At 36.5% G+C, this 20,990-nt stretch overlaps 1 protein-coding gene and 1 long non-coding RNA gene across 7 annotated transcripts in view; both read left to right on the top strand.

Moving 5' to 3' along the window:
• KIAA0825 (KIAA0825 ortholog) overlaps positions 1-20,990 on the top strand; it is a 245,961-nt gene that overhangs the window by 201,847 nt on the left and 23,124 nt on the right. The gene's annotated exons all lie outside the window — the stretch shown is intronic.
• LOC146424417 (uncharacterized) lies at positions 3,508-9,407 on the top strand. Its single transcript, XR_014846837.1, has 3 exons — positions 3,508-3,800; positions 6,686-6,719; positions 9,039-9,407. It is a non-coding gene; the product is annotated as an uncharacterized LOC146424417 (long non-coding RNA).

Here is a 20,990-nt window from a genome sequence, read left to right as displayed (position 1 = left end):
TAACTTTTAATATGCATTTAAAAGTCTAGAGTGTAATACTTAAAGATACATGTCTATGTAAGAATTAAAACTGGGTAGCAGATAAGTTTCTAAAAGAAGAGTCAAATATGCTAAACAGAAATGCTTTTAGTGCAGTATATAGTAGAAAAGTTTGGCTTATATGAAGCTCTTGATGTCTACTGTCATGATTGCCAGGCTTCAGGCATGAGTAATGATTAACTAAAATAGTTTAGAAGAGTCTTTTCTGATAGTATTACTGTGGGGGGAGGAGGTGGAGAAGGCAAACAAACCAGAAACCTCTGATAGGAATCCCAAACATGACTCACTGGGTGCCAAACCTTTGCCCCAAATTGGGGGCTGTATTACTAACATTTTATCTTAAAGGTACAAATGAAATCACATGCATCTGCATGCTTTTTCAAGAGTAATAGATGGACATAAAGGGTTTGCCAAGCAAGATTTCAAAGTTTAAAGCTTGGGAGGAAAATGGAAGGCTAGACCTAATAGAAGTTGAGTGTATTCCACAGGACTGAGTTCAAAGATTTACTTAATTTCTTAGCAGCTGATGTGTATAATAGATCAAACTAACAGAAGTAACCACATTCTGAAGTTCATATATTCAAGTAATTATCTTTAAATGTATAAAATAAAATTTTGTGTATATTCATGTTTAAGTATCAACTTGCACACAAGGCATTGAGCTATAAAGGCATCTGAGCAGTAAGTAAAAAATTACTGTGACTATCACTGCTGATAATGCATTAGTAGGCAAAGTAGGCAGATTAATTTACTCAGAGTAAGCTAAGTGCATTCTTTGCTTGTAAAGGGAAATCACTTGCTCACTTAAGCCAGATATCTGACTTTTGACGGCAATTGTCACTGCCTGGATTTCCCTTTGACAGTTTGGCAACCCTGCACCTCTGTTATTGTATCCACTTATTTGTCTTGTTTTCAGCCAGATTAATCCATTCTGTTTTGACAAGAAGACTGATGGGTAATTGATAACTGTGATAGACACAAACAGAAGAGTTGGATGCTGAATAATTCAGTACTTTTCAGTATCAATAAGAGAACAGGCTGAAGAATTTGTGTCTCTATTTACACTTAACCTAAACTAAGTCAGCCCAGACATTTATGCTGCCAGTCTATCAGAAAACCAAACAGTGTACATTCGGTTTCCACCCGACAAAATGTTTTATAAGCTTGTAACAATATGTGTGAAGCTGCCAGAATAATAAATAGGTACAGCAGCCCATGCATGCTAATGTTAAGTTGTAAGCAGTTTTGTTGACAAGTGCTAATACTTCTTTCATACTATCATCAAAAGCAGCTACTACAACAGCCATTATTTGCTGACTTTCCAAGCAAGATATGATGGATTGTGACCTTAATATGGGTTAGCCAAGTTTGGAAAGTTAAACAACTTGCAATAAATCATAGAATTATTACAATGCAATTTAATTGGTTAAGGACTGTTTATTTCCTAAACAGGGTGAAAAATTTCTGTTTCGGCACTTCTAATTTGCAAAGTGCAATTTCATGCATTCATAAATGGCAGTTTAATATTCTGCTCTTTTGTCATGCAAAGTATGCAACACACAGGCAATCTATTAATTGGACAAAAATGCATTGCAAGCATAAATTATCCTTCATATCATCACTTGTGAGCTTTTACGTCTATTAAATGCATTAAATGGAACATAGTTAAAGGTTTGACAACTTGCAGGTTAGTCATGAAATCTAAGTCAAGAATCAAGATGGATTTTATGACCTTTATTTTTAGCAAAGTGAAATAATTAAGTAGTGGTAAATACAAAGAACAATTTAAGAAATACTCTTAAGAAATAAGTGCACTAATTCTATTGATTAAAAAGTCATAGAAATTGTAACAGTTGCCTATATTATTACAGTTGCCTATATTATATTATTTCTTTTGTAAAAAGGGAGGGAATGTGTCTGTTTTCTTTGTTTCCTTTCTCTTAACCAAAATGCCACATATTGTAAAATTAATTTATAAACAGTGATTTTCAGTAAGAAATGGCAAATGCATTAGCTTTCGAAAATTTTGCGGGACTTGGAATTGTATTTGAAACACTAACAGTCTTTTTGGTCATAATGGTCAAAATGCATATTGAAATAGCACACCTTTACAAACTTAAGAACCTTGTTGTAGTAGTGCTGAAACAGCTAGAATGGCATGGTGTTGTAAAAGTCAGTCATTATACAGATAATTGTTTAAATATGAAATTAAAATTACTGTAGATATCACCTCAGTGATACACATTGTTTTTAAGAGAGAAACTAAAGGTGTAAACTTACTGCCTACCCACTTTAATTGAGAACTTTAAAAGGTGCCTAGCATATAGATTCAGCAAAATAGGCAGAATTACCCTCTTGAATTACCTGTTCTGGAAATAATTTGTTCCAGTAGGCAATAGTTGAACATGGATCATGACAGGCAAAAGCAAAAAATTTTTGGCCACAACACTCTATTGAACATAACCTTCTTCAATAATTTATTGCTGACCTAAAGTTCAAATAGGAAAGTACATTATTTATTCCCTATTTATATGTCTTATAAAATAACAATTTTTAGTTGTGCAGTAATTTTCTTTTAAAAGGAGCGAGTCAAACTATCTGAGAAAACAGTCTTAACCTTTCATAAATGATAGTGAATCCATTATCTCCCACACCCACCACCTGGAACTGGAATCTGGAATCTTTGGCTAATTAGCATAGAAGAAATTTAAAGTGCACTGTAAGTACTTGAGCATGAATGTTGCTAGCATAGAAAGATGTGCCTTCTGTTTGGCACAGTACTTAATAAGGCAAGAATGAGTTAAATATAGAGTTGTGGCAAGTGAAAAAAAAAGTAATGCCAAATAGCAAACTATATGTTTAGTATAAGCCAAAAATAATAGGTGAAGCTCTTGGAGTGCTCACAGACTCATGAGATAATTCAGGTTGGAAGAAAGCTTTGGAGGTTAATATGGGGTCAGACCAGGGCTTTATCCAGTCTCTTCTTGAAAACCCTTCTGAATGGAGACTGTAGAGCCTCCCTACTTCCATTGACCACAGCATAGCATTACCAGTTGCTGTGAAAACAGAAGGGTATCTTGGTTTTGACTCGAATTTTCCAGACTATCTATGTGCAATCTAACTTTACTGTTGTAGAAATTGCAATTCAGTAATACAAGGGTTTTAAATATTACTAAAAGTCATAGTCCATCAGCTTAGGTATGTAGTCACTGAAAATATGGTAGTCAGATTTTATTGGTTCCTATTCATCTTTCAAAACCAAGTTTTGAAACCCTAATCCTAAATTTAAGAAAGGAGATCCTAGAAAATATTGAGTGTACTTATAAACCATACATTTTGTGATATATCTGCCCGTGTCGTAATCTATAATGTTAATTGCTGGGAGGAAGGGGTTAAAAACAGAACAGTATCCAGGAGGATAGTAAATTCTAAGTGACCTTGCAGCTGGGAATGCTAAAAATACGGGGTGGGGGGAAACTCCGTTTATCATGCCTAGTGTTGTTCATTCTCTGCCTTTTTTGAGAAGTAGGATTCCCATGTAGAGGTAACACACTGTCACAGGCATGCTCCAGCCTCCTGCTGGGAGAGAGAGATCAAAAGCTCAGAGATGATGAAAGCACAGCTTTGTGATAACTGCGCACGCGTGAAGCCCTTTGATTTATTGGGGCAGGCAGCAGGACTGTCTGCTCCTTAATGGGATGAACTAAGCCCAACAGAGCCTGTGTCCTCGTGTGCCTCTGCTGCCCAGTGTTGTGACTAAGGTAATGAAATAAATCTACTCTTTGCATTTCACCTGTGGTTTGCTGGTTGCTCTGGTTACCTGTATGTATGAATTTCTCCTGTTTTATATTTAAACTTGTGGAAGTCCAGTTTTAAGCTCCATCTCCCTTTCAAACACTGCTCTTTTAATCTACTGTCTCTAAACATGGAGTATGGCTTGTTATATTCTGCCAGGGACAATCTTGTGGCCACTCCCTTTCAAGTATCTGTGTTTTTTCTTGGTTTGTAACCAAAACCTTTTGCCATGATTTTTCTGTTTCACTGCTAAACCCATTTACCAAGCTCTTTAATATGGAATAGCAGTGAGGGAACATGCTGCCAGGGAAACAGTGGCAGCACCATCCATTAAAGTATTCAAAAGGGGCACGGATGTGGCACTTGTGGACATGGTTAGTGGTGAACATGGTGGACCTGGGTTAATGGTTGGACTTAATGATTTTTGAGACTTTTTCCCAGCCTTACTGATTCTGTGATTCAATTTCATCAGTATGCATTTGTCTTTTTTCCAAATGACTAGTCTAAGCCTTAAAAAACATCTTTGGAAAGATATTTTCTGGCAGCTGAAAATAAGGAGTAACATTTCTATCCGTGGATATGAAAAGAGAGTGTGATTATCAAATCAACTGATAGCAAAAAAAAGACTGGTTGAGAAATCTGTCTGTGTTGTCCTCCTGACCACCACTGACTACCAAAAGTCTGCGTCAGTGCTCTTGACAATTAGCAGCAGAAAGCAGGGCTGAAAGCACTCTTATGAGCCTTATTTATTGTGGATAATACTGATAACTCACTGCAGGCTGGAACGTATTATTCTATTGACATTTCTTTTACTGAGGAGACCACCACTGGGGGGTCTGCTCCTTCCCAAATCTGTGCTTCTTCTGCTATTGTGTTGGTGCAATTCATGCCAGTGCTGTCAGACTTGCTCACAAAACTACCCTGGGTTAGTCTCCTTGCAAAAACAAAGAGGCAAGATAACAATTCAAACCCAAAAGAAAACAGAAAACTGAATAAGCAGAAAAATAAGGGGATTTTTCTTTATCACTGATAGACTTCATATCCTAAACAATGCGAGATGTAGTAATACAGCATATGGTGTTAAATAGATGGTTTCTCCTTGTGAAAGATATAAGAGCTCCTCTATAAGTTTCTCTCTCCTTGAGCCTTGGTCACATGAATTTTCTCCCTACAATGGCAGCAGCATCTCTGTATTCCTCCCATGTCACCTGGCCTTGCTTCCACTGAGCATATACCTTCCTTTTTTGCCTTATTTCCAAGAGAAGATTTCGTGTTCAGCCAAGCCAGCCTTCTGCCCCACCTGACTGACCTCCAACATTTGGGAATTGCTGCTCCTTTGCCCTTAGGAGGTGATGTTTAAAAAGTGACCAACACCAATGGACCTCAGCACCTGCAAAAACATTTTCCATGGGGATCTTACTAATTCCCTGAGCATCCTGATGTCTGCTCTCCTCATGGCCAGAGCTGAGGATTTTCTGGTGCTTTTCCTCTTCTCAACAGAGATTTTAAACTTGATCACTTTGTGGTCACTGTGGCCAAGACAGCTGCCAATCTCCACATGGCTTATGAGATTCTCTCTTTAGATGAGCAATAGGTCAAGGAGGACACTTTTCAGAGTCAGCTCCTTAGGACCTTTTCCATAAAGCTGTTATCCAGGCTTTTTAGGAATCTTCTGTCCTGGGTTGTACCAGCTGTGTGATGCTCCCAGTTAATTTCTGTCAAGTTGAAGTCCCCCATATGAACATGGGCAGGTGACTTGGAAACATCCCTTAGTTTTGCAAAGAACAGTTCGTTGGTGTCATCATCCTGGCCAGAAGGTCTATAGTAGACTCCCATGATGACATCCTCAGTATTTGCTCCTAGATTTCAGAGGCTCTTAACTGTGTCATTGCCAACTGTGAGTTCCATACATTCTAGCCCTTCTATTACATGCAATACCACTCCTTCTCCTCTTCTGCCCTGCCTATCCCTCCTGAAGAGCCTGTAAATATCCATCAAGGCACTCCAGCCACAGGATTCATCCCACCATGTTTCATTCATACCACTGATGTCAAATCCCTGGTCATGCAGACTACATTGCTTTGCACTATACAGTCCAGGAGTAATTTGCAGGAATTAAGCATGCAATTGGTTTTCAAAGCAATGTTATTAAATCACTGCTTAGTTTTATCTCTGGATATAACTGGTGAAATCCTTCTAAATTTAGAGAGGACTATGCAGTGGCGAACAGTAAAATTCAGCTGATCATTAATTACTAAAACCTGCAGGACAGACCTCCTGAAATGAAGTTTTAATCAAATTTATCTGGTGAAAACCACAAAAATAGCCATGAAAAACAGGAGTATTCATATTGCACCTCATGCAAAGAGGAAGAGCAGCACTCACCAACTGGAACAGCCAAATGAAGAAATAATTTCAGTGCACTCACCAATTCATTCTTAAAGGTGTTCAGAAGAAATCCCTATAGAGACAGTGAATAACAGTTCAGACTTTCCAGTAGCACTTCAAAATGCAGATAATCATGGAATCATAGTATAGTCTGTGTTAGAAGGCACCTTGAAGACCATCTAATTCCAACCCCTGCCATTTGCAGGGATACCTTGTACTAGACCAGGTAGCTCAGAGCCCCATCCAAACTGGCCTTGAGCACTTCCAGGGATAGAGCATCCATGGATTCTCTGGGCAACCTGTTCCTGTGTCTCACTGTCCTCAGAGTAAAGAATTTCTTCCTATTATCTAATCTAAATCTATCCTCTTTCAGTTTGAAGCTATTACCCGTTGTCCTTTCACTGTCAGCTTTGGTAAAAACTCTCTACCTATCATTCTTATAAGCTCCATTTATGTATTTCAGGGCTTCAATGACATCTCTCTGGAGCCTGGATCATGTAAGGTGGCTGTATTACATCAACTATGAATAAGCAAAGCTATAGCTGAAGGAGATTTGATCAAATCTTACAAAACACTGTGGGAAGGTCTGGGTTCTTGCATTACTTTTGAGGCCTCAGCGTTGCCTTTTCCCTGGTCCTAGAATTATGAGGTTGAAGGATAAAAGGGTTTTGTACCTCTGTATTTTAATAGGATCCTAGGTGAACAGCTCATCAAGGTGGAACACATCGAGATGCATGTCTGTATAACGCATGTACAATTTTTATAGACCTTGCAAATTAGCACATCTGAAAGGTATCCCACCATAAGAAGCTTCATGAAAAGGTGTGATACCCTCCTGCTCTAAGGAATTCCCCCCCCGATGAGGCTTGAACCCAGTTTACAAAATATATTCCAGAGAGAAGGCTTCAATCAAGGTTGAAACCTAGTTTCTTAACGTATCTTAGGGCTCACTGGCCTCTTACTGAGGATGTTTGGTCTTCCTGCCTAGCAGAACCCCAGAACTAAGCTAGAATATCAGACTACAAAAATTACAAGTATGTAGGCTAAGGATACAGAGAACATATAAAAGGTATATAAAAGAAAAAGGCAAAAAATCATCAGGCATCATCAGGATATTCCTTTTTACTGTTGGAGCCATCTTATACACAGAAAAACACTCTAGCCAGGTCACTACCAGTTAAAAACACTGATCCTATGCAGGAAAACATGCATGGAATATGTGTACCTATGCAACAGCAAATAATTTTGTCTATGATTTTGATATTCTCGGAGTCCTTACTTCTATACAAAGATTTTAATGCTATTTTAAGAAGGCAAAATAGACACTCTGTTATTGCAAAAATTTGCATTGAGGAATATTTTATTTATAATATGCACTTTAAAAGTGCCACGGCAAGAAGCGGCTTTGATTTTGAAGAAGAATCGTTTTGAATAATTAACCATGAATTACTCTACTTAGAAGAAAATAATTATAGGTTGGACATAGCTGCTTCAAATGAGATACATGGAGTTAGTGACTATTGAAAAAATAAGGCCACCTGCTAGAAGCTGAAATAAATCTGGAAAAGAACTTTGTCTTACAGTCAGGATTTAACTGTGGTATTTTAAAATGTCTCCAATTTCAAACATGCAAATTTCTTCTAGACAGAATTATTAGTGGGACTATATTGTTGAAATACAAAATCCTCAGTGTAATAATTAAAGAAGGTAGCTTTATTCTTTAAAAGAGACTTGTGATTAAGTCTTAATATCTGAGCTTTTTTTCAGAACTGCTGAGAACACTATAGGTGCCTTTTAAGCCATAAAACAATTGATCTTGCTTAAAGCCAAGGTATTTTTTACAAATAAATGCTTTATGATAATATTTCAAACATACATTTGTAGTACATGTATAGAGATGTACATGTAAGCAACATGGTTGTCTTCAGTTTCAGGTAAAAGGGATTTGGCATCCATGCACCATTAAATTTCATTAAATGGAAAAGAATAACAGTTTGTTTTAAAAATCATACTTAGGAAAATACAGATAGGCTGAATAGGCTAAGATTGTGTACTGTTTTCCAAGGACTCTCATTTATTTGAAAACCACTGGAATACTCCAAGAAGAAATCCTTGTGATTTATTCTTTTTAACTACTTACAATTCAGTTTTTTGTTTCATAAACACATGCTTGCACCTTTCATAACTTGAAATTTTCATCAAATGCTTAAACGTTACCAATGATTTTGGTGCCTCTGTTAATGCCATTCTCAAGTTATTATTGCATGCTTATATAGCCTGCAGTACTTCCTTTCCAATGAGTTTTGCTGATATATATTCATCACATGGTATTGGTTATGCCTACTACTAGCCTGTAATGTATTATTGAAGTCCAGTTATAGGAACAAAAGTTCTCCTGAATATTTATTTATTTTTGTATGATTGTCATGCAGTTCTACAATACCCACTGATACTTTGTTTTGTTGTCAGAACAAGTAACTCAGGTTTTTTTCCAACTTAGTCTTCTCTTTTATTTTTTCCCCTGACAAATGTGCTATAGAAAAAGGCAGCAGTGACTGGTACCCAAAGGCAGGTGAATGAAACTTCTGGCATGTATAGTCAGACACCCAAAAGTAGTGGCATTTGCTGTTAAAGCAGCTCAGATGAGTGCCTTACTCTAAAGCCTAAAGCCAAAATTATTCCTTGGTGGGGGTGGATAATGATTTTTCTGAAAAAAAGTAAGGTGTTTATCATTAACTAAAACAATTGCAATAAGATTATCATATGTGCCTCTTCAATAGTAGCTATATAATCTTTAACTTCTTATCCTTTTGTAGCATGAGTCAGAGCACTGCAAAGCCAGCCAGAGACTGTTCAAGTGTTAAAACTCTGCATACAACTGAACACAACATCTCAGCATTGATTGTGTTAGCTCACTCCAGAGCCAATGTGCATTATCTCAATGAGAGAGTGATCTTTTGTGGTTAGACTGCTGCCATGTTGGCCTGTCCTTTGAAGGTGAATAATACTTTCTGTTGATTTTTTTTGCTGTTACCTTTGAGATGTTTCTAAAAGCCATGATTTTGAGCCTGTGAGAAAATTACGTGGAGCGTCTAATGACAGAAAGTACACCTTCTAGAACATCATTTAGAATTTCTAGGTTCTGCAGTAATTTCTGAACCTGCAGGGTATTGGGTTGTTTTCATATTAAATTATTTTAAATATATGCAGTTCTACTGTAGCAACTTCTTACCACAAAAGTATTTAGCCATGCTTTACCAATTTCCCCATGCTTTGTTGTAATAAAGAAACTTCCTTTAAAATGTGGATGTTAATCTTTCACCTCAGTGTTTTAGAACACTCATTTTTATTTGCTCTAGAAGCCTATAAATTATGAGCAACCTTAAGCAAGTCAAAAGCATTGTGAAGGAAAAGTAAAACTATGGGTAATATGGAAGAGTCGTTCCCTTTATGAACAATACAACCAGATCAATCTGGGTAAGGTCTTCTGACTTTCCAGAATGAGTAAGTCTGTCTATTCTCATTGTTTAGAAATTTAAATTTCAAGAAGAAGGAGTTTAAAAAAGCCTCCTTTCAGAATTTAATTGCCAAAATGTGTTTATTAAAAAAGGCAATGAAAAAATGGGGCATTTAATTCTGATTTAAAATTATTTAAATTCCAGTGCACCTGTTTTATCAAAAGAAAATAATGTATGCACAGTGAGGTCCTTTTATTATGTTTCTGATTACAATAGCAGGTATTAAGAAAGTATAACAGGAAGAGAATATCTAACTTTTTGGTTTGTTATGTCAAGAGACAGAGGAATTATTACATTGGATACTTTTTAGAAAATTCTGCTATACGAAGCCATAAAATTCCAATTCAGCTTCATCTGATTACCATCTAAATTTAAATGCTCACCCAAATAGTCAATTAGATATTTGGGAACCCTCAAATGCTTATAAAGAAAATGTATTATCCTCAGATACGTACATCTGTACAGTGTTGCAGAGCTGATACCCTGACACATGAGCGTTTTCTGCATACAGTATAGGAGAGCTGTAATTACAGGATTCAGTACTTTCTCCTTCTTTTCATATAATTACACCTTTACTCGGTGAAGAGCTTGGGTTGTGCCGTTGCTGGACTGTGATTGTACAATGAACCGAGCTGCTATATGAATAATCTCTGCTTCTTTGCTCCTGAGGATGGAATGTCATGTTCTTCCAGAAAGGAAACCACTGTGTGATGACAAGTATTCTGCAACTGTGTGTTAAAGGTATCGCAAGCTAGGAAGTCAAATTTGGTTTTAGTCCCTGTCCCAGTTTGGTGATATATTAAATAGGGTAGTGTCTATTCCCCTAGAAATATGTTGGCTAAATAGTTTTGAAAATGTTTAAAGTATTTTAAAGTATTTTAAATATTGTTTCAAATATTTTTAAAATATTGCCCTAGTATTTGTGAAGCAACTAGGCAGTGATATCTGCAAGAGAAAAGTGTGAGAGAAAATACATAATAATTAGAATAACACAAGCTTTAAAGTGTACGGTAAGTTAGATATAAGGTCATTCATTGAATGCTTAGTAGAAAATACAATATTGAAATAAGATATTTGTTTCTGTTCTGTGCTCCAAAAAGAAATAAGTGGAAAAATGGCATATGAAACCTAATTATTAAAATTAAAGGTTTCCATTAATTCCAATCTTTTCAAACTTTTTATATACCTGGCTTTAAAACTTCTAAGAAACTTTTCCATCTGTGGAAGGACTTTTATATGTCTCTTGATGCTGTAGTGTTATCATAGTAGATAAGGGGGAAAAGCAGTTGTAAATGAGTTAGTCTTTTGTAGGATGAACTGAAACCAGGACACTGAATATTCTGGATATGCAGTTCAGAGAGTGTTTGTAAGAATACAAAAAGGATTTAATTTCTCTGTAATATATCTTTTGTCTAGATGTTTCTCTCTGACTTCAAACTTCAGATTACTGAAATTGTTGAGTTGACACATATTTGAAATCACCTATCCATGTAATATCTGTCTTATTCTTTAATATAATTTCTGGCTCAGTTTTTGCCCCCAGTTATGCAACAGACTACGTATCTGTACAGTCTTAACAGATACACAGAACAATTACCTTTTGTGTCATGGTTTTATATATTGTTTCTTCATTAATTTCACTTACAATCCCAACCACAGTTGATTCTAATGAGATTTAAAGAAATTATTCACTTTAGTTTCTTTTAACTTGTCTTCTTATTGTTGAGTCTTTATTCTGCATATGTTCAGCTTTTCCTGCAAAGTGTGAGAGCCTCATTCCTCCAAGGAGCACAGTTCCATGAGCAGTTCACACTTTGCCTGCTGTGCTGGTGTCCTGCTTCCAGCCAGAGCAGGGTTAATTTTTGCAGTACCCAGGAATGGTATGGCCAGGACCCTGTGATTGTTCTACCCCACCTCAGATCAAGTGCAGGTGTGGTGGGAAGGGGCCAGTTGGAAAGCGCAGTGGAGTGAGTGTTGGTTTCATGTGTTGAGTACCCCCATATTGATAGTTTTCCTGTCTTATACGCTCTGTTATTAATATTGGGGAATACCATTCCTGACCCATGACAGGTAGTTCACATGGTTTATTGTGGATGAGAATCATGACACTGACCTACTGTAGGTTAGGTGTTGCAGGGGCCAGGTGCATCTACCTTATTGTAGATCAAGTCCTTCCACAAACCTAGCTTTACTTCTGTGGCCCTTGAAGTCTGATGGGTTGTAAGCTGGCACCCTGTTTTAACAAAAATAGTAAATGCTTTGGGAGTGCACATGTAATATTCTCCTAAACTGCTGCCTTTAGAAGAAACAAAATAATCCAGTATCCCAAGTAACAACTAAGTGCATCATTTACCCAACAATTCCCCCCTTAACGGGTCCAAGTGCTCAGTTAGCAAAACTTGACCCCTTAATGAAGGCTTTAAATATTTAGCTTTTTTCAAACTAGAGTATAGGTGGCCATTGTTGAAAATACTGTTATAATTTTCCTTTCTGTGTCCTAAGGAAAACAAAAGGATTTTTAAAAGCCGATGTCTTATTACAGAGTTCATCCGAAGAGGTCAGCTGCAAAGTCTTGTTAAAATTCAGAAAAAAATTTAAGTAAGTTGCCAATTGAACACTTATGCAGCTTATTTTTTCAGGCATATTTTACATGTCTCAGAAAATATCTGTGAAAACGATTTGAAATCTTTTTTTCCCTTTTACATATAGTTTGTCTCTTTGCTTTAAAGACTTGTGATCTTGCTGAAGTCATTCTCCTCACCCATATTATTGCACTCTGGCATATGAATGCTGCAACCTTGCACTTACTAATGGCATTAAAATGAGTGAATAAATGTCAGAACTGAACAGTCTTGACTGTCAAATATAAACTTCTCTGGCATTCATGGCTAATGCTCTAATCATCAGTGCCAAACATTGAAATAATTTGCTTTCCCTGAATGTTTTTACTGGCCAGGATGCATAGGGGAGTAATGTGCTCAGTCATAATCATGCTCCAGAAAAGCTGGAAATGTTCCCTTTGAGCTGCCAATCATGAGGCTATCCGAAGGGAAGACAAGCACATTGACAAGTGAGAATGGTAATAATTTATTTTCTATTGATGGGTGGTGGCAAATCATTTTTTGAAGCTGAGTACTGTGAGGCTACATGAAGAAAGACAGAGATGGCCCTAGATGAGACTCTTCACACCTCATTTAGCTCAAATGTAGCCACTTGGGTGGTGAATCGGTTCAAAGTATCAGCCCAGGCATTTCCTCACAAAATTTGTGTGCTGTCAAAACGTGGGTTGAAACACAAGAAAGATTAAAATGCAGCCATGTGAGAAATTCAGGAATATAATTTCCATCACATAACTCCAGGTACAGAAAAGAGATTAGAAGAAGAAATAAGTGAAATATTAAGGGTGCTTTCAGTACGGGTAGATTTTTTCAGATGTTAATTAATAAAAGTAGTGTGAGGATTTATCTAAGCTTGGGCACACCCCTGTCAACTTGCAGCTGACAGGTGAAATTAATTCATGTGCTTCCTACCAGTGCATAACACAGTACATATCTTATTTAAATTTACTTTTGCCAAGACCCACTGATGTGTTTAGCATCTGACATCCTATGCTATTTCAGAATACAGATGGATATTTTATTTTAGAGGATATGACAATCCTGCCCTGTTAATTTCTTCTATTTTTTTTATTTATTATTTCTATAGAAAAAAATACTGTTGAGGTCTGATTCTAAGGATGTTGCATACATTTTAATCCACTTTTTTTTTATCAGTATGATTTTTGTTCATAAGAAATTCTGCTGTCTGTATTTAAACTCAAATAGTCTCTTATGCAGAGATTCTGGAATCCTCTGAATTGAGGCTAGGCATTGCTTCAGATGTTGTGGGGGTTTGCACTTTCTTTTCATATTGTCCATTGCCCTGGAGGGAGCAAAAAGAGAAGAAACAACCAGAGGGGCAAAGTTCCTTTTATGTTCAGAAAAGTTGTAAAGTAGGCATCTCTCCTGTCTGGCTTGTCCTGGAACAAAGCCACCCATGGTAGCCCCATCCTTTGCCTAAATATACAAAAAATAATTTGTACTTAAACAAGCAAGGATTGTATATGGCAAGATATGTAAATGACAAAATGAAGGTTTTCCTGTGTCATGTTCTAAAAAATTTTTCTACTTAATCTACTATTTTTTCATTTACTCAGATCAAGTCAAAGGCTCTCATATCTTGTATTATAGTTTAAGTCATCCCAAATGTAGTGAGCAAATACATATTTGATAATGTAAGTATCTACAAATGGTATTTATTTCTCTTCCAATCATTTTAAATTGTAATTTACTTGAGAAAATGCAAATCAAAGGGGGCAGGACTGGAGTTACCATGTCTTTTAGATAATCTTGACTTCCCTGTTTGTGTATTACATCAGGAAGTTTGTGTGGAAAAAAGTTAAGTGTGATGATGGTTTATTATCATATTGTGCCAGACAGAGGCAAGTATATAACATTAATGTTCCAGGGAATCTGTGAGAAGCATTAATTATGTCACTAAATTTTATATATTGTTGAGCTTGCTTTGAAAGAGCGTCTGCCTCCCCTGAACTCCTTTAAGGTAACTGTATCACACAGTGATCCTTAGAGGCACACTGAAAATACAATAATTGAAAGATAAAAACACAGCATTACATTTCAATATACAGATATATTATGACATGAGGTATATGTAGTTTGTTTATACTAGGTTATAGTTTTTGTAGGTTTCCTGGTTTTGTTTCAGATTTTTCGTGCAGCTAATGCAAAAATAGTATGAAAAGAGTGTACCCTGTATGCAGGTCTATACTTCTTGCATATTGCACTAATATTGGAAATATAGTAGTGAGTTTTTCTAAATAATTCATAATACCAGGCACTTGAAAAATTAACTTTTATTTGGTATTGTTTTATCCACTAAAGTAACATGACAGGATAACCATTTTCCATAAAACCCAAGATCATCACTCTTTATCACCACTTATCAATCAGCTTGTGCTTAACTAAGGATTTATTTACTAGTTCTTAATGGTAAGGTCCACAAGATTACTACACCTGCGACAGAAATCTGTAAGACAGACTTTCTGTTTAACCATTGGGAGAATTCAAGGAGGTCTTGGTATTTCTGGAGACATTAGTATTTATGTAGGCTTATTACAAATGCTGATGGCTAAATGTGCCACTCTGTTTTTTCAGATCTGTAGCTGTTTTTGTGCTTAACTGTGCCATTCTTAACCTTCTGTTGTAAACACGCACAGAAGAATGTGTGTGTTCACAACACAAGGAGGGAGACAGGTCTAACTTGTTGCCTTTTGCCCCTTGAGCATTTGGAGAAAAGGCTGAAGAGAGAGGGAAAAAGAAAAAAAGAGGAATGTCAAGGGCAGAAGTTTGGTGGCTGGGACTTTGAGCAGCCTAATTTGGTGAATGTGTCTCTGCCCATGATGGGAGGTAGAACAAGATGGTCTTTAAGATCCCATCTGACCCAAACTATTCTGTGAGTCTGTGAATTTCCAACGTGGCTAGCTTGAGGAGGATGAAATTACAAAGTAGACATCCCATATGAAATCAACTATCATGTAGCTGGCAGACAATGTAGAATGAAAATCCCACAAAATAGTTCAAGTCGTTTACTCTTTATGCTACCCTATTTTGTCTAAAAAGTCAGAATCTGGTAGCAGTGCCCAGATATGCTAGGTGGTACCTCTCTTTTTGCTCAGGTTGTACAGAGAGCCCTCTGTACGGCTGCTGGAATACAGGCACTCAAGAGCCAGGAAATATGGAGAAAACTTCTGACCTCTCACAATATCCATGTGCTGAGATTCCTTCTAAAATATTCTTCCTTTGAAACTGAGTTCTGGAAGTGAATCTCTGCCTCACCAGCTTCATCCCCTGCTGAAGTACTGCCCAGTTTCAGAGGAGCTCACCTCTGAGCGAGATGACCAGGAAAGATGAGGATGCTAGAGGAAACATCCCTTTAGTGTTCCCTTTAAAAACAGAGTAAAACTGCCCCAAGTGATCTTTATGAAAGTAATGCCTATTTATTTATAATGAAACTATTTGCATTAAATAGAACAAGTAGAGCACAAGGGAAAAACTGAGCTGAAGGATTATTTTGTTCCTTTGCTGCTTCAGTGAAAACCAGATGCACAGTTTAGAGGAGTGTGAACTCTGGGCCACTGTAATCTCTGTTTCTTGTTTTTGCAGTCTGTTAAACAGAAATACATTTCTCTGTGTGGCTGTTTCAAGAAGAAAGTATCTAAAAATCAGGTGTGTGTGTGTTTATTGTGCCACTGGAAATCTCCATACAGAAAACTGAAGAAATGCATAGCCAATTCTCTCACAGGGAGGTAGTTTTAAGTCCTTTGACTGGATCCCGTTCTTCTGAGCTCCCCAAAGACAGAAAGACATATATTTTCTCTTCCTAGTTTCACATTTCAGTGTAACTTTGCCCTTACCTGTGTACAAACCTTCTTCCTTTTCCATGTGAGCATGTCACTCATCTTCTACCATCTTATCGACATGCTTTATTCCTATACCCCTGGAGCTCTATAAGTTTTGACCTCTTTTGAATAGGTTCTTTTTGTAAAAGGATATCCTTACCTCTCCTGCAGGTGCTGTTCCTACAGTGAGTTTTCCCTTGTTTCATCATCAGACCATAAAAGGGAGTCTTTGTAGCCTTGAGTGTCACGAAATGCCAGTGAGAGCTTCTACACTGGATTTCTGCATCCTTAGACAAAGCTACAGATTGAATTACTCATGTTCACTGAAAATACATGGAGAAAACACCAAACTTTGCCATGTCTCTCTTTTTTACTCTCAGAAAGCTCAAACACAGCTTCACATTGACTAGTTTGCTAGAACTACATCTACAGTTTGAAAAAAAACTTCAACAAAGATAGTTAGTAAATGATATGCAGTTCAACAAAAGTTGCAAATAGGTAGGGATGGCTGCATATATTTATGCTGGGTTTGAGGGTCATCAAACACTGGAGCAGTTGCCTGTGGCTAGCACAGTTTTTCCCATGAGAAGTTTTCTTGTGTTTTGTAAATAAAGATAAAGTTTGGATGTTTTTGGAACAGTGTCCCAGAACTTGGGCAGTGCAGGCCTGGCCAATCAGGCCTGGGGGAAGGCTTCTGACTGACCAATCTAGGTGACTTTTGAGAACTCTATAAATGTGATGAAATCAAAACAATAAAGGTCATTCCTTCTTGCCACTGAGAACCGATGCATTCATTACTCTGCTAGCTGCTCAACAGCGACAGTTGCCCAAAGATGCTGTGGACTTTCTGTGCTTAGAGGAATTCAAGACTTCTCTGGACATGGACCTCAACAAACCAATATAGTTACCCATGGTTTTAGTGCAGGGTTGGGTTAGATGACTTCTGTACTTCCCTTCTAACTTTGATGGAGAATAGCAATTAATGAGTTAATGAGCAGTTACTGAGTTCAGTCCCTAATGCAGAATGTTTGCATACATTCTATGCTTTGACCTGTGGAACCTGGCTGAGGACCAGCTTGTGAGACTTGAGAAAGTCTATTGGCCCCGTCCTCAAAATGACAATAAAGAGCTTTAGCACACAGTTAATCTCACATCAGAGTGACACCCTTGGAAGAATAAAAATAGCAGTTCTGTTAGTAAGATTGAGAAAGAGCAATGCTGTTGATAAAACTGAGAAACACTAAAATTATTTGAGATCAGAATATAGGGGCACAAATCCTCAAGGACTTGAGACTGTGTAGCCTGAAAGAAGGACAGTTTGTGGGAGTCAGCGCGTGAATATTGGAGGACCATCCCAATGCACTGGACAAAGCCCCAGTATCACAGTGCCTTGGCTGGCAAAGAGGCACTCATGTCTGAAATGGATAAAATATAGTGACTAAGAACACCTATGGGTGGATGCCTGTGTTTCAGCCTAGCCTTGACTAATAGGAACACAGGTCTTTGCCCCCTTCTCATAGAATCAGTTAAATCAGATATAAGGAAATGTTAAACCTAACAGCCACTCACATCAATTGTTAAATTGGAAAGTTACTATTTCCCAAAAAAACCCCATAATAAAATAATGTTTGGCATGTCAAATTTTATGAAGATTGACTGTTTTGTGGACAAGTTTGGGCTAAAGATGGATGCAACACAATAATATTCAAATTGAATTAGAAGGCAACCGCTGCATTCCCATCTTTAAGCTCTAATTCTTACCTAAACTTCAATTAATTAGATTTTTCACCAGAACTTTTTTATCTGATTAAAAGTACCATGTAGGTATGTCATAGAAACTTCATTTAAATATATATCTAATTAGAAATGTTTTATGATTTTAATGAGCCTTAAAAGTCTTTTGATAAGCAGTCAGTGTAATTATGGTATTTAAAATTATTGGATAAATGCGTACTTTATAATGTACCTTCCTTGCAACTATGTTTTCATGCTGGGTATTTTTAACATGAAGAATTGTTTCATTTTGTGTCAGTTCATCCTCCTCTTCCTTCCACAAAATGTTTTATCTCTGAAATAAAATTAAATATGCATGATACTACTTGTATTGGATAATATTGTAATAGCACAGTTAAAAATCAATCCAAGAGATGAAAATTATTTTGATTTTGTTAGAGAAGTGTTAGAGAAGATAATTTGTTATACACAAGTAAATTACAGACTAGCTCTGTCCTATATGTGTTGTCTCTTTTGTGCTTGAGGAAATTACCTGCAAAATTGCTGCAGAAGACATGTTGTGCTAGGTATTGTGCTATCAGCAATCTGCTTCACTACCACAACATAAAGAAAGAGAGAGCCTCAGCAAATTTAGAAAAATAAGGAGGCTGTAGAACTAGCAGCTAAAAAGGAAAAAATGGGCTTTTTAATGCATCCTGTGCTTTATCACACAACCTGCATGAAGACCATTAACTGTCACATGCTGAGCCTTACAATTCATTGTTCCGAAGCAGCACACATTAACTCCTAATAAATTGTTGTTACTTCCCTTTTTTCTTTGTGTGTGTGTTTGGATATGGTTTTTATTAATGAAAACTGAGCTCACAGTAAGTTGAGTCTTTAATACAGAATCAATAAGCTAATATTAGCACAATGAGCCTAAAGAAAGCAGGAAACAATAATATTGTTTCTCAGGACCACAGATCAGTCAAGTGTCTTCTCCTTGTGTTAGCTTACTGAATGAGTATTTCAGGTAAAAAACACTTGACTACAGCAAAAGATGTCAACAATTCCCACACACTGACTTGATCTCCTTTGGCATGTAGGTAGCTGGCCATGAGGTAGTCATTCCTGATCAGCAAAGTGTTTTAGTGTCTTCCTAAAGAATATAAAACAATATAAAGAATAGGAAAGAATATAGAAGAAGGGTAAGCACGTAATGATTCTTGCTTGAAATATTTGCCCATATCCAGCAAATTGATGTCATAGTTCCAAGCTTTGTATGAATCTGTGTGTGTTTCCACCTTGCAGCATTCACCAGCAGTCAGTGCAAACCCTGATTTGTGTCAGCAACGCTAGGTTCAGAAATCCCCCTCTTCCTTTTGCAACAGAACATAACAATTTATTTTGTTCTGTTAAATTACTCTTATTTAATTCACTGTCCACCTTTCAAGTGCAAGGAGAAATGTCACTTGCACGCATTCTCTGCAAGTAGATAACTCGCATATGTGTACTGTCATCTTCATCTCTTAAGTGTGTACTGTCATATGGAAAGGCTCAAGATATTTTAATTTCTGTCACAGAATGTATCTATGAGACTTTTCCTTCAAGTATAAAAATTTTTATTTTTAACATTATTTATTATAAAGCCAAATAATCTTGTTCTTGGATTTCTACACAACTTTCCAGAAGGTGCCCATTCTATTTTGCTATGCACTGTTGTGTACCAAATGGAGTTCTAGATATGTTACTAGAACTTTTCTGGTGGTTTGTTTTCTGGCTTTGGGGTTTTTTTTTTTATTGAAGCATACTTAAAAATTTTAATACAAATTTGCCATGGGCCTTTTAAATTGTGGTTCTCTCTGACTTTTGTGAACGTTATGATGAATTAATCACTTCCATAGTTAATATGTCTGCTTAGCAAACACTGATATATGCTTAACAGCTTTATGCTCTGCAATACCATATACAGATATTGACAGTTAATCCAGACACAATCTTTTTCTGACATAAACAAATAATCTGTGCTGATTAATATCATTGCTATAAAGCTTCTATGAATATATTTAAAATTAGAATGTTAGAAACTGATCATTTTATCCTTTATTTCATATGACTTTTTTATTGCTGAAACAAGCTTTTAAACAATATCAACACATTCTTAAACTTTTGTGGGAACTCCTTTACTCTTTTTATTGTTTTATTTCACCCAGCTTTCTATGCACATAGGTTTTGTTCCTTCAATCTTCATGCCTTCTTTTTTGGGGGGATTTCATTTAATTCCATGATGTAAAATGCTTTTAGTCTTGAAAATATTTTCATCTTTGAAATTATTGTATCATTTACTTTTTTTATTTACTTATATTTCCATCTATTTAATATACTACTCCAAGATACTCTTCTCAATCTGTGTTCTAAGATTTACCTATTTGTAATTTATTTATTTATTAATCCTTTACATTATGTATGGATATTACTTAACCCAGTGTTCTAGTTTTAAAATATTTTAATTACTTACTTAGGCCAGAAGAAATTCCTCTTATCTCTCCTAGGTATTGTGCAAGGAGTAGTTGCACCTTGTTTCTCTGCAAGTGTGAATATTCCTAGTTTACAAATTTGCAAGATAGGTCTGTGTGCAAACCTGGCAGCTTTGCCAAAAATAAGGGAACTGCTTTAGAGTGCCTGTTTCCATGTTTCTGCCTTTTCCTTTTCCATATTTTGTGGTGTCAGTGATGCTGTCTCGTCTATTTTGGCTTCTCACAGATGATAGTCAAATTCACAGTATTTACGGCAATAGTGGTGGATTTGAGGAGGAGAGGAGGTTATTTTTGTTGGCACAAACATGGGTGAAACTTATTCCATGTATATATGTGCATGTATATGTAGACATTTCCTCGTCTATTTTGGAATGTTGTCAGATTTATTAAACTGTTTAAAGGCATTTTACATACACTCCATTTTATTTTTTTCCTGCATATACTGCCCAGTGTTAATCTTTTCCTGGGTACCCACATTTCCTGATCTTCTAATGAGTTTTCTATGTGAATTTTAGAGTGTGAAGCTTTACAGTGAAAAGAAAG

This window comes from Lichenostomus cassidix, chromosome Z (assembly GCF_008360975.1).
Source record: "Lichenostomus cassidix isolate B80296 chromosome Z, HeHo_3.0, whole genome shotgun sequence".
In the NCBI taxonomy this organism is placed as follows: domain Eukaryota; kingdom Metazoa; phylum Chordata; class Aves; order Passeriformes; family Meliphagidae; genus Lichenostomus; species Lichenostomus cassidix.
Note: the sequence above shows the minus strand (reverse complement) of the source record. Positions and strands in the feature narration are given on the sequence as shown.